The sequence below is a fragment of the Tachypleus tridentatus genome, chromosome 3 (genome assembly GCF_004210375.1).
Source record: "Tachypleus tridentatus isolate NWPU-2018 chromosome 3, ASM421037v1, whole genome shotgun sequence".
Lineage (NCBI taxonomy): Eukaryota > Metazoa > Arthropoda > Merostomata > Xiphosura > Limulidae > Tachypleus > Tachypleus tridentatus.
The window spans coordinates 86,262,447-86,272,418 of NC_134827.1; positions in this window are offsets into that span (position 1 = coordinate 86,262,447).

The following is a 9,972-nucleotide window of genomic DNA, read 5'->3' on the forward strand; positions in this document are numbered from 1 at the left end:
AAGATAATAAATAATACATAAGATAAGAAGGTGTGAGATTTCTGCACGCGAGTCTCGAGCTATTCATTTGACGAAAGCAAAAAGAAAAACCGATTTTATATGAATCAATGTTAAGCTTTTTCTCCTCTTACTTCTACGGGCCCGGCAAGGCCAAACGTGTTAAGGCGTGCGACTCGTAATCTGAGGGTCGCGGGTTCGCATCCCCGTCGCGCCAAACATGCTCGCCCTTTCAGCTCTGGGGCGTTATAATGTCACGGTCAATCCCCCTAATCGTTCGTAATAGAGTAGCCCAAGAGTTGGCGGTGGGTGGTGATGACTAACTGCCTTCCCTCTAGTCTTACACTACTAAATTAGGGACGGCTAGCACAGATAGCCCTCGAGTAGCTTTGTGCGAAATTTCAAAAAACAAACAAACCCTTACTTCTACAGTTACTTGGCAACGTAATACATAACTACGTGTTACAATTTTCTGAATTAGAAAGTTCGGTTGATTATTTGTTTCATACGGATATGCGCTTTGCGTAAATACATATCTGAGTTTTCTGTTCTTAATTTTGAGCCGATAGACTAGCCCAAAACTTCCACTGCCGTTTTTAATTCAATAGTGAGAGTTTATCATCACTATTATAATTCATGCGCGACCCCAAGGTGTACAAAACCCGAATTATCTATAGTAATGCAACACGAACCATGAACGGTCGAATTTATATCCCTGCACAACAATCACTATGCTACGATTAGCCCTCGGTAAATCACATTATGGATTAAAAAAAAGCATTGCTTTACTTCCAAATTTATCTTATTTCGTCTGAAATATGGAATCAAATACATTAATTATTAATATTTTCGGAACAAGTAAAATTTAGAAGGTTGGTAAATCATAGCCAAAAAAAAAAGAAATAACATTTTTATCAAGTTTCATCCAACTTTTCTATGTTTTTTTAATTATATCTATACAAAGCATAAAACTGAAGTATTTTATTCGTCTCATAACAACTATAGAGTAGTAAAATGTCTGCACCCACTTTCTTACGATATCATTCTCGTTATAACAACCAAACTGTTGTAAAGTATCTGTAACTACGTTATAATGATTATTACTCTCGTTATAACAACTAAACTGTTGTAAAGTATCTGTTACCATGTTATCATGATTATTACTTTCGTTATAACAACTAATATTTTGTAAAGTACCTGTAACTATATTATCACGATATTACTCTCGTTATAATAATTAAACTGTTATAAAGTATCTGCAACTATGTTACAATGATTATTACTCTCGTTATAAGAACTAAACTGTTCTAAAGTATCTGTAATAATGTTATCATGATTATAACTCTCGTTATAACAAATAAACTATTGTAATGTAATTGTAACTATGTTATCATGATTATTACTCTCGTTATAACAACTACATTGTTGTAAAGTATCTGTAGCTATGTTAACATGATTATGACTCTCGTTATAACAACTAAACTGTTGTAAAGTATCTGTAACTACGTTATCATAATATGACTCTCGTTATAATAATTAAACTGTTGTAAAGTATCTGTAAGTATGATATCACAATATTAATCTCGTTATAATAGTTAACCTGTTATAAAGTATCTGAGACTATGTTATCATGATTATTACTCTCGTTATAACAACTAAACTGTTGTAAAGTATCTGTAACTATGTTAACATGATTATGACTCTCGTTGTAACAACTTAACTGTTGTAAAGTATCTGTAACTATGTTTTCACGATATTACTCTCGTTATAACAACTAAACTATTCTAAAGTATCTTTCATTTTGTTATCACGATATTAATCTCGTTATAACAACTAAACTGTTGTAAAGTATCTGTAACTATGTTATCATGATTTTTACTTTCCTAATAATAACTAAACTGTTGTAAAGTATCTGTAACTACGTTTTCATGATTATGACTCTCGTTCTAATAATTAAAATGTTCTAAGTTATCTGTAACTATGATATCACCATTATTACTCTCGTTATAACAACTAAATTATTTTAAAGTATCTGTTATTATGTTATTATGATTATAACTCTTGTTATAACAAATAAACTATGGTAATGTAATTGTAACTATGTTATCATGATTATTACTCTCGTTATAACAACTACATTGTTGTAAAGTATCTGTAACTATGTTAACATGATTATGACTCTCGTTATAACAACTAAACTGTTGTAAAGTATCTGTAACTACGTTTTCATGATTATGACTCTCGTTCTAATAATTAAAGTGTTGTAAGTTATATATAACTATGATATCACCATTATTACTTTCGTTATAACAACTAAATTATTTTAAAGTATCTCTAATTATGTTATCATGATTATAACTCTCGTTATAACAAATAAACTATAGTAATTTAACTGTAACTATGTTATCATGATTATTACTCTCATTGTAACAACTAAACTATTCTAAAGTATCTGTAACAATGTTATAAGAATAGCTCTTTTTTTAATAGTTAAACTGTTGTAAAGTACCTGTAACTATGTTGTTATGATTATTCCTCTCGTTAAAACAACTGAACTGTTGTAAAATATCTGTAATTATGTTTTACTGATTATTACTCTCCTTATAACAACTAAACTGTTATAAAGTGTCTGTAGCAATGTTATCATAATTATTACCCTACCAATGCCAACTGAACTGCCGTAAAATATTTGTAATTATGCTATCATAAACTTTCAATCTTGTTATAACAACTAAACTATTGTAAAGTATCGTTGACTCTGTTATCACGATATTAATCTCGTTTTAACCACTAAACTTGTTTAAAGTATCTGTAACTATGTTATCCCGATATTATTCCCGTTATAATAATTTAACTGTTATAAAGCATCTGTACCTATGTTGTCCTGATTATTCCTCTAGTTATAACAACTAAACTGTTGTAAAGTATCTGTTATTATGTTGTTATAATTATAACTTTCGTTAGAACAACTAAGCTGTTGTAAAGTATCTGTAACTATGTTAACATGACTATGACTCTCGTTATAACACCTAAACTATTGTAAAGTATCTTTCACTCTGTTATCACGATATTAACATCGTTATAACAACTAAACTGTTGTAAAGTATCTGTGACTATGTTATCACAATATCACATTGTAACAGCTAAAGTATACTAATGTGTGTATAGTTTTACGTTATTAAGTTTTGTATTTACAATGTAACAATGTAAAGTGTCTGCAGTGTTATGTTATAATTATATGCATTTACGATGTATCAACTATAGCAAAGTAGTGATGACGAGAAACCCACTTGAAGTAAAAATGTATCTCAAAACGGCTGGTATGGGTATTAAAACTTTAATTAAAGTAAAATACAGAATATTTCTTCGACCTTACTAGGTCATTGTCAGATTAACACAGAGAGTTTGCAAGTTACCATTGCCGAACACTGGTCTTACGGATGAAAGTATGAACGGTTACGGAATTGTAAGGGGCGTTGTAGTTAAATGTCAGTTTATTAATTAGTATAGGTATAACGGTATTACTTTATATTGTTTTAATTTTGGTTTTAGTTGTTGTATAAGTAAGGCTTCTTTGATTTTGCGTTTGTTTGTATTTGTTTCCCTACTTAATATTGGGGTGTTTTCTATAGATATGTTGTGTTTATTTGATTTGCAGTGTTCAAAAATGTGTGAAGGTGTTTTGTGTGTGTTTTTTGTATCTGGTTTCCATTTTTCTGCTTGTTTCTCCAATATAGAAGTCGTGGCAGTTGCTGTATTGTATTTTATAAATTATGTTGATGTTGTGTTTGTCAGCGTAGTTTTTACATAGGATGGACTTTAGTTTTGTACCTGTTTTTTGAATAAATTTGGTGTTTACTGGAATGTTTTGTTGCAAGTTTTTTTGTTGGTTATTTCTTCGCTGATGTCGGGAACGTATGGTATGCAGCAGTATAAAGTTTTGTAGTTTGTTGTATCTTGGGATTTATTGTTGTTTGTTTGTTGTTGGTCTAGGTGTTTTCAGCAGTTTTTGGAGAAAATTTATTCATGTTGATGAAGTGTTGTTTTATTGTGTTGATTTCGTAGTTAATCTTATCAGGTGTTTATTTGGTTTCATAATATGTTAAGTTTTTGTTTTGTTTCATGTGCTGAGTCCCAGGAAATGTATAGTCCAATATAAGTGATTTTTCTGTAGATTTCTGTTTATAATTGTGTATCAGTTCTTGTGATCTTGAGATTTAGAAGTGCTATTTGGTTAGTTTTTTGTGTTCACAGGTGAACTTAATATTAGAGTGTGTGGAGTTAATGTGGTTGAAAACTACGTGTGAGTTCTGTAGATGTGAATCCAGCAATTGTATGATCAACATGCCTGTACCAGCATAGTGATAGGTGTAAGGCTGAATTGATCGCTTGAGATTCAGTCTGTGTCACAGAAATCTTGGCTAGAACTGGTAATACGGGATTCCCCATACTTAGGCCATTTAATTTATTTGTAGGTAGTTTTGATCATTGAACATGAGGTTAGTTTTGGTGGTAGTGAATTCTATAATGGCTGCTAAGTGGTTGCTAGTAATATGTATCAATGGGTTTGAGGTCTTGGATATAAAGTTATAAAACTATCTGGGACTTCTGTAAATGGGGAGATTTAATCAAAACTGGCCATTAAGGCTTTATGATTTAGTTGATTAAGAATAGATTTAAAGTTAAAAGAGTATTTGAAAAAGGAGCCGGCTGATGTTAAATATTTAGAAAATACCCACGTTATGTGTTTAACGAGGTTGTAGTTAAATGATTCATAAGTCAACATTATGGGTCTTGGTGTACAGTTGGATTTGTGAGGTTTGGGGGTGCCGTACAGTTTTGGTATGTGTGAGTCGGTTATACGCAGGTAGGTTTTCTGAGATTGTGTTGTTGTTTTTTTCATTTGTAGTAGTATTTTTTAATTGGTTTTCATGTGTTTTTGTTGGATTTGTGTTTATTGGTTTAAATTTGTTTGTATCTTATAAGATGTTCATTTTTTTAATGTATACATTTGTGTTCATTATATCTATAGCTTTGCCTTCATCTACTTTCAGAATTTTGATGTTGTTTCTTGTTTTAAGTTGTTTATGGAATTAATATCTTTTCGTGTGAAGTTGTTTTTTCTGTGAATTTATGTTGATAGTTTTGTGTGAAAATTCTTTGAAAAGGTTGTTTAAGATACTGTTTTGAGGTATTTTGAGGAAATAGATATTTTCAGTTCTACCTGGAAAGATGGGTTGTAGGTTGTTGAAGTTGTCCTCTTTGTGGTGATTGTTTTTTGTTGTTTTGTTGGTGTTTTCAATTTGTGTAAAATAAATCACTAGTTTTCTAGCTAGGTCTTCCAGGCAGGCTTTCATTTCGATGGATGGAATATTTCTAGGTGTGACTGCGAAGTTGACTCCTTTGTTCAGTAGATGTATATCTTCATTGTTTAGATGTCGGTCTGATCTGTTAATTACGATGTTTCTTGGTGGTTCATCGTGTTGGCACCTTAATTTATCTAGTTCTTAGTTGTTGGCACCTTAGTTTATCTAGTTCTTGTTGTTGGCACCTTAGTTTATCTAGTTCTTGTTGTTGGCACCTTAGTTTATCTAGTTCTTGTTGTTGGCACCTTAGTTTATCTAGTTCTTGTTGTTGGCACCTTAGTTTATCTAGTTCTTGTTGTTGGCACCTTAGTTTATCTAGTTCTTAGTTGTTGGCACCTTAGTTTATCTAGTTCTTGTTGTTGGCACCTTAGTTTATCTAGTTCTTGTTGTTGGCACCTTAGTTTATCTAGTTCTTGTTGTTGGCACCTTAGTTTATCTAGTTCTTAGTTGTTGGCACCTTAGTTTATCTAGTTCTTGTTGTTGGCACCTTAGTTTATCTAGTTCTTGTTGTTGGCACCTTAGTTTATCTAGTTCTTGTTGTTGGCACCTTAGTTTATCTAGTTCTTGTTGTTGGCACCTTAGTTTATCTAGTTCTTGTTGTTGGCACCTTAGTTTATCTAGTTCTTGTTGTTGGCACCTTAGTTTATCTAGTTCTTGTTGTTGGCACCTTAGTTTATCTAGTTCTTAGTTGTTGGCACCTTAGTTTATCTAGTTCTTGTTGTTGGCACCTTAGTTTATCTAGTTTCTTAGTTTATCTAGTTCTTGTTGTTGGCACCTTAGTTTATCTAGTTCTTGTTGTTGGCACCTTAGTTTATCTAGTTCTAGTTCTTGTTGTTGGCACCTTAGTTTATCTAGTTCTTGTTGTTGGCACCTTAGTTTATCTAGTTCTTGTTGTTGGCACCTTAGTTTATCTAGTTCTTGTTGTTGGCACCTTAGTTTATCTAGTTCTTGTTGTTGGCACCTTAGTTTATCTAGTTCTTGTTGTTGGCACCTTAGTTTATCTAGTTCTTGTTGTTGGCACCTTAGTTTATCTAGTTCTTGTTGTTGGCACCTTAGTTTATCTAGTTCTTGTTGTTGGCACCTTAGTTTATCTTGTTGTTGGCACCTTAGTTTATCTAGTTCTTGTTGTTGGCACCTTAGTTTATCTAGTTCTTGTTGTTGGCACCTTAGTTTATCTAGTTCTTGTTGTTGGCACCTTAGTTTATCTAGTTCTTGTTGTTGGCACCTTAGTTTATCTAGTTCTTGTTGTTGGCACCTTAGTTTTTAGTTCTTGTTGTTCTAGTTTATCTAGTTCTTGTTGTTGGCACCTTAGTTCTTGTTGTTGGCACCTTAGTTTATCTAGTTCTTGTTGTTGGCACCTTAGTTTATCTAGTTCTTGTTGTTGGCACCTTAGTTTATCTAGTTCTTGTTGTTGGCACCTTAGTTTATCTAGTTCTTGTTGTTGGCACCTTAGTTTATCTAGTTCTTGTTGTTGGCACCTTAGTTTATCTAGTTCTTGTTGTTGGCACCTTAGTTTATCTAGTTCTTGTTGTTGGCACCTTAGTTTATCTAGTTCTTGTTGTTGGCACCTTAGTTTATCTAGTTCTTGTTGTTGGCACCTTAGTTTATCTAGTTCTTGTTGTTGGCACCTTAGTTTATCTAGTTCTTGTTGTTGGCACCTTAGTTTATCTAGTTCTTGTTGTTGGCACCTTAGTTTATCTAGTTCTTGTTGTTGGCACCTTAGTTTATCTAGTTCTTGTTGTTGGCACCTTAGTTTATCTAGTTCTTGTTGTTGGCACCTTAGTTTATCTAGTTCTTGTTGTTGGCACCTTAGTTTATCTAGTTCTTGTTGTTGGCACCTTAGTTTATCTAGTTCTTGTTGTTCTGTAGTTTATCTGTTGTTGGCACCTTAGTTTATCTAGTTCTTGTTGTTGGCACCTTAGTTTATCTAGTTTCTTGTTGTTGGCACCTTAGTTTATCTAGTTCTTGTTGTTGGCACCTTAGTTTATCTAGTTCTTGTTGTTGGCTTAGTTTACCTTGTTGTTGGCACCTTAGTTTATCTAGTTCTTGTTGTTGGCACCTTAGTTTATCTAGTTCTTGTTGTTGGCACCTTAGTTTATCTAGTTTCTTGTTGTTGGCACCTTAGTTTATCTAGTTCTTGTTGTTGGCACCTTAGTTTATCTAGTTCTTGTTGTTGGCACCTTAGTTTATCTAGTTCTTTAGTTTATCTGTTGTTGGCACCTTAGTTTATCTAGTTCTTGTTGTTGGCACCTTAGTTTATCTAGTTCTTGTTGTTGGCACCTTAGTTTATCTAGTTCTTGTTGTTGGCACCTTAGTTTATCTAGTTGTTGTTGGCACCTTAGTTTATCTAGTTGTTGTTTAGTTTATCTAGTTCTTGTTGTTGGCACCTTAGTTTATCTAGTTCTTGTTGTTGGCACCTTAGTTTATCTAGTTCTTGTTGTTGGCACCTTAGTTTATCTAGTTGTTCTTGTTGTTGGCACCTTAGTTTATCTAGTTCTTGTTGTTGGCACCTTAGTTTATCTAGTTCTTGTTGTTGGCACCTTAGTTTATCTAGTTCTTGTTGTTGGCACCTTAGTTTATCTAGTTCTTGTTGTTGGCACCTTAGTTTATCTAGTTCTTGTTGTTGGCACCTTAGTTTATCTAGTTCTTGTTGTTGGCACCTTAGTTTATCTAGTTCTTGTTGTTGGCACCTTAGTTTATCTAGTTCTTGTTGTTGGCACCTTAGTTTATCTAGTTCTTGTTGTTGGCACCTTAGTTTATCTAGTTCTTGTTGTTGGCACCTTAGTTTATCTAGTTCTTGTTGTTGGCACCTTAGTTTATCTAGTTCTTGTTGTTGGCACCTTAGTTTATCTAGTTCTTGTTGTTGGCACCTTAGTTTATCTAGTTCTTGTTGTTGGCACCTTAGTTTATCTAGTTCTTGTTGTTGGCACCTTAGTTTATCTAGTTCTTGTTGTTGGCACCTTAGTTTATCTAGTTCTTGTTGTTGGCACCTTAGTTTATCTAGTTGTTGTTGGCACCTTAGTTTATCTAGTTCTTGTTGTTGGCACCTTAGTTTATCTAGTTCTTGTTGTTGGCACCTTAGTTTATCTAGTTTCTTGTTGTTGGCACCTTAGTTTATCTAGTTCTTGTTGTTGGCACCTTAGTTTATCTAGTTCTTGTTGTTGGCACCTTAGTTTATCTAGTTCTTGTTGTTGGCACCTTAGTTTATCTAGTTCTTGTTGTTGGCACCTTAGTTTATCTAGTTCTTAGTTGTTGGCACCTTAGTTTATCTAGTTCTTGTTGTTGGCACCTTAGTTTATCTAGTTCTTGTTGTTGGCACCTTAGTTTATCTAGTTCTTGTTTTGTTGGCACCTTAGTTTATCTAGTTCTTGTTGTTGGCACCTTAGTTTATCTAGTTCTTGTTGTTGGCACCTTAGTTTATCTAGTTCTTGTTGTTGGCACCTTAGTTTATCTTCTTGTTGTTGGCACCTTAGTTTATCTAGTTCTTGTTGTTGGCACCTTAGTTTATCTAGTTCTTGTTGTTGGCACCTTAGTTTATCTAGTTCTTTTGTTGGCACCTTAGTTTATCTAGTTCTTGTTGTTGGCACCTTAGTTTATCTAGTTCTTAGTTGTTGGCACCTTAGTTTATCTAGTTCTTGTTGTTGGCACCTTAGTTTATCTAGTTCTTGTTGTTGGCACCTTAGTTTATCTAGTTCTTGTTGTTGGCACCTTAGTTTATCTAGTTCTTGTTGTTGGCACCTTAGTTTATCTAGTTCTTGTTGTTGGCACCTTAGTTTATCTAGTTCTTGTTGTTGGCACCTTAGTTTATCTAGTTCTTGTTGTTGGCACCTTAGTTTATCTAGTTCTTTGTTGTTGGCACCTTAGTTTATCTAGTTCTTGTTGTTGGCACCTTAGTTTATCTAGTTCTTGTTGTTGGCACCTTAGTTTATCTAGTTCTTGTTGTTGGCACCTTAGTTTATCTAGTTCTTGTTGTTGGCACCTTAGTTTATCTAGTTCTTGTTGTTGGCACCTTAGTTTATCTAGTTCTTGTTGTTGGCACCTTAGTTTATCTAGTTCTTGTTGTTGGCACCTTAGTTTATCTAGTTCTTGTTGTTGGCACCTTAGTTTATCTAGTTCTTGTTGTTGGCACCTTAGTTTATCTAGTTGTTGTTGGCACCTTAGTTTATCTAGTTCTTGTTGTTGGCACCTTAGTTTATCTAGTTCTTGTTGTTGGCACCTTAGTTTATCTAGTTCTTGTTGTTGGCACCTTAGTTTATCTAGTTCTTGTTGTTGGCACCTTAGTTTATCTAGTTTCTTGTTGTTGGCACCTTAGTTTATCTAGTTCTTGTTGTTGGCACCTTAGTTTATCTAGTTCTTGTTGTTGGCACCTTAGTTTATCTAGTTCTTGTTGTTGGCACCTTAGTTTATCTAGTTCTTGTTGTTGGCACCTTAGTTTATCTTAGTTTATCTTGTTGTTGGCACCTTAGTTTATCTAGTTCTTGTTGTTGGGCACCTTAGTTTATCTAGTTCTTGTTGTTGGCACCTTAGTTTATCTAGTTCTTGTTGTTGGCACCTTAGTTTATCTAGTTCTTGTTGTTGGCACCTTAGTTTATCTAGTTATTTCTTGTGG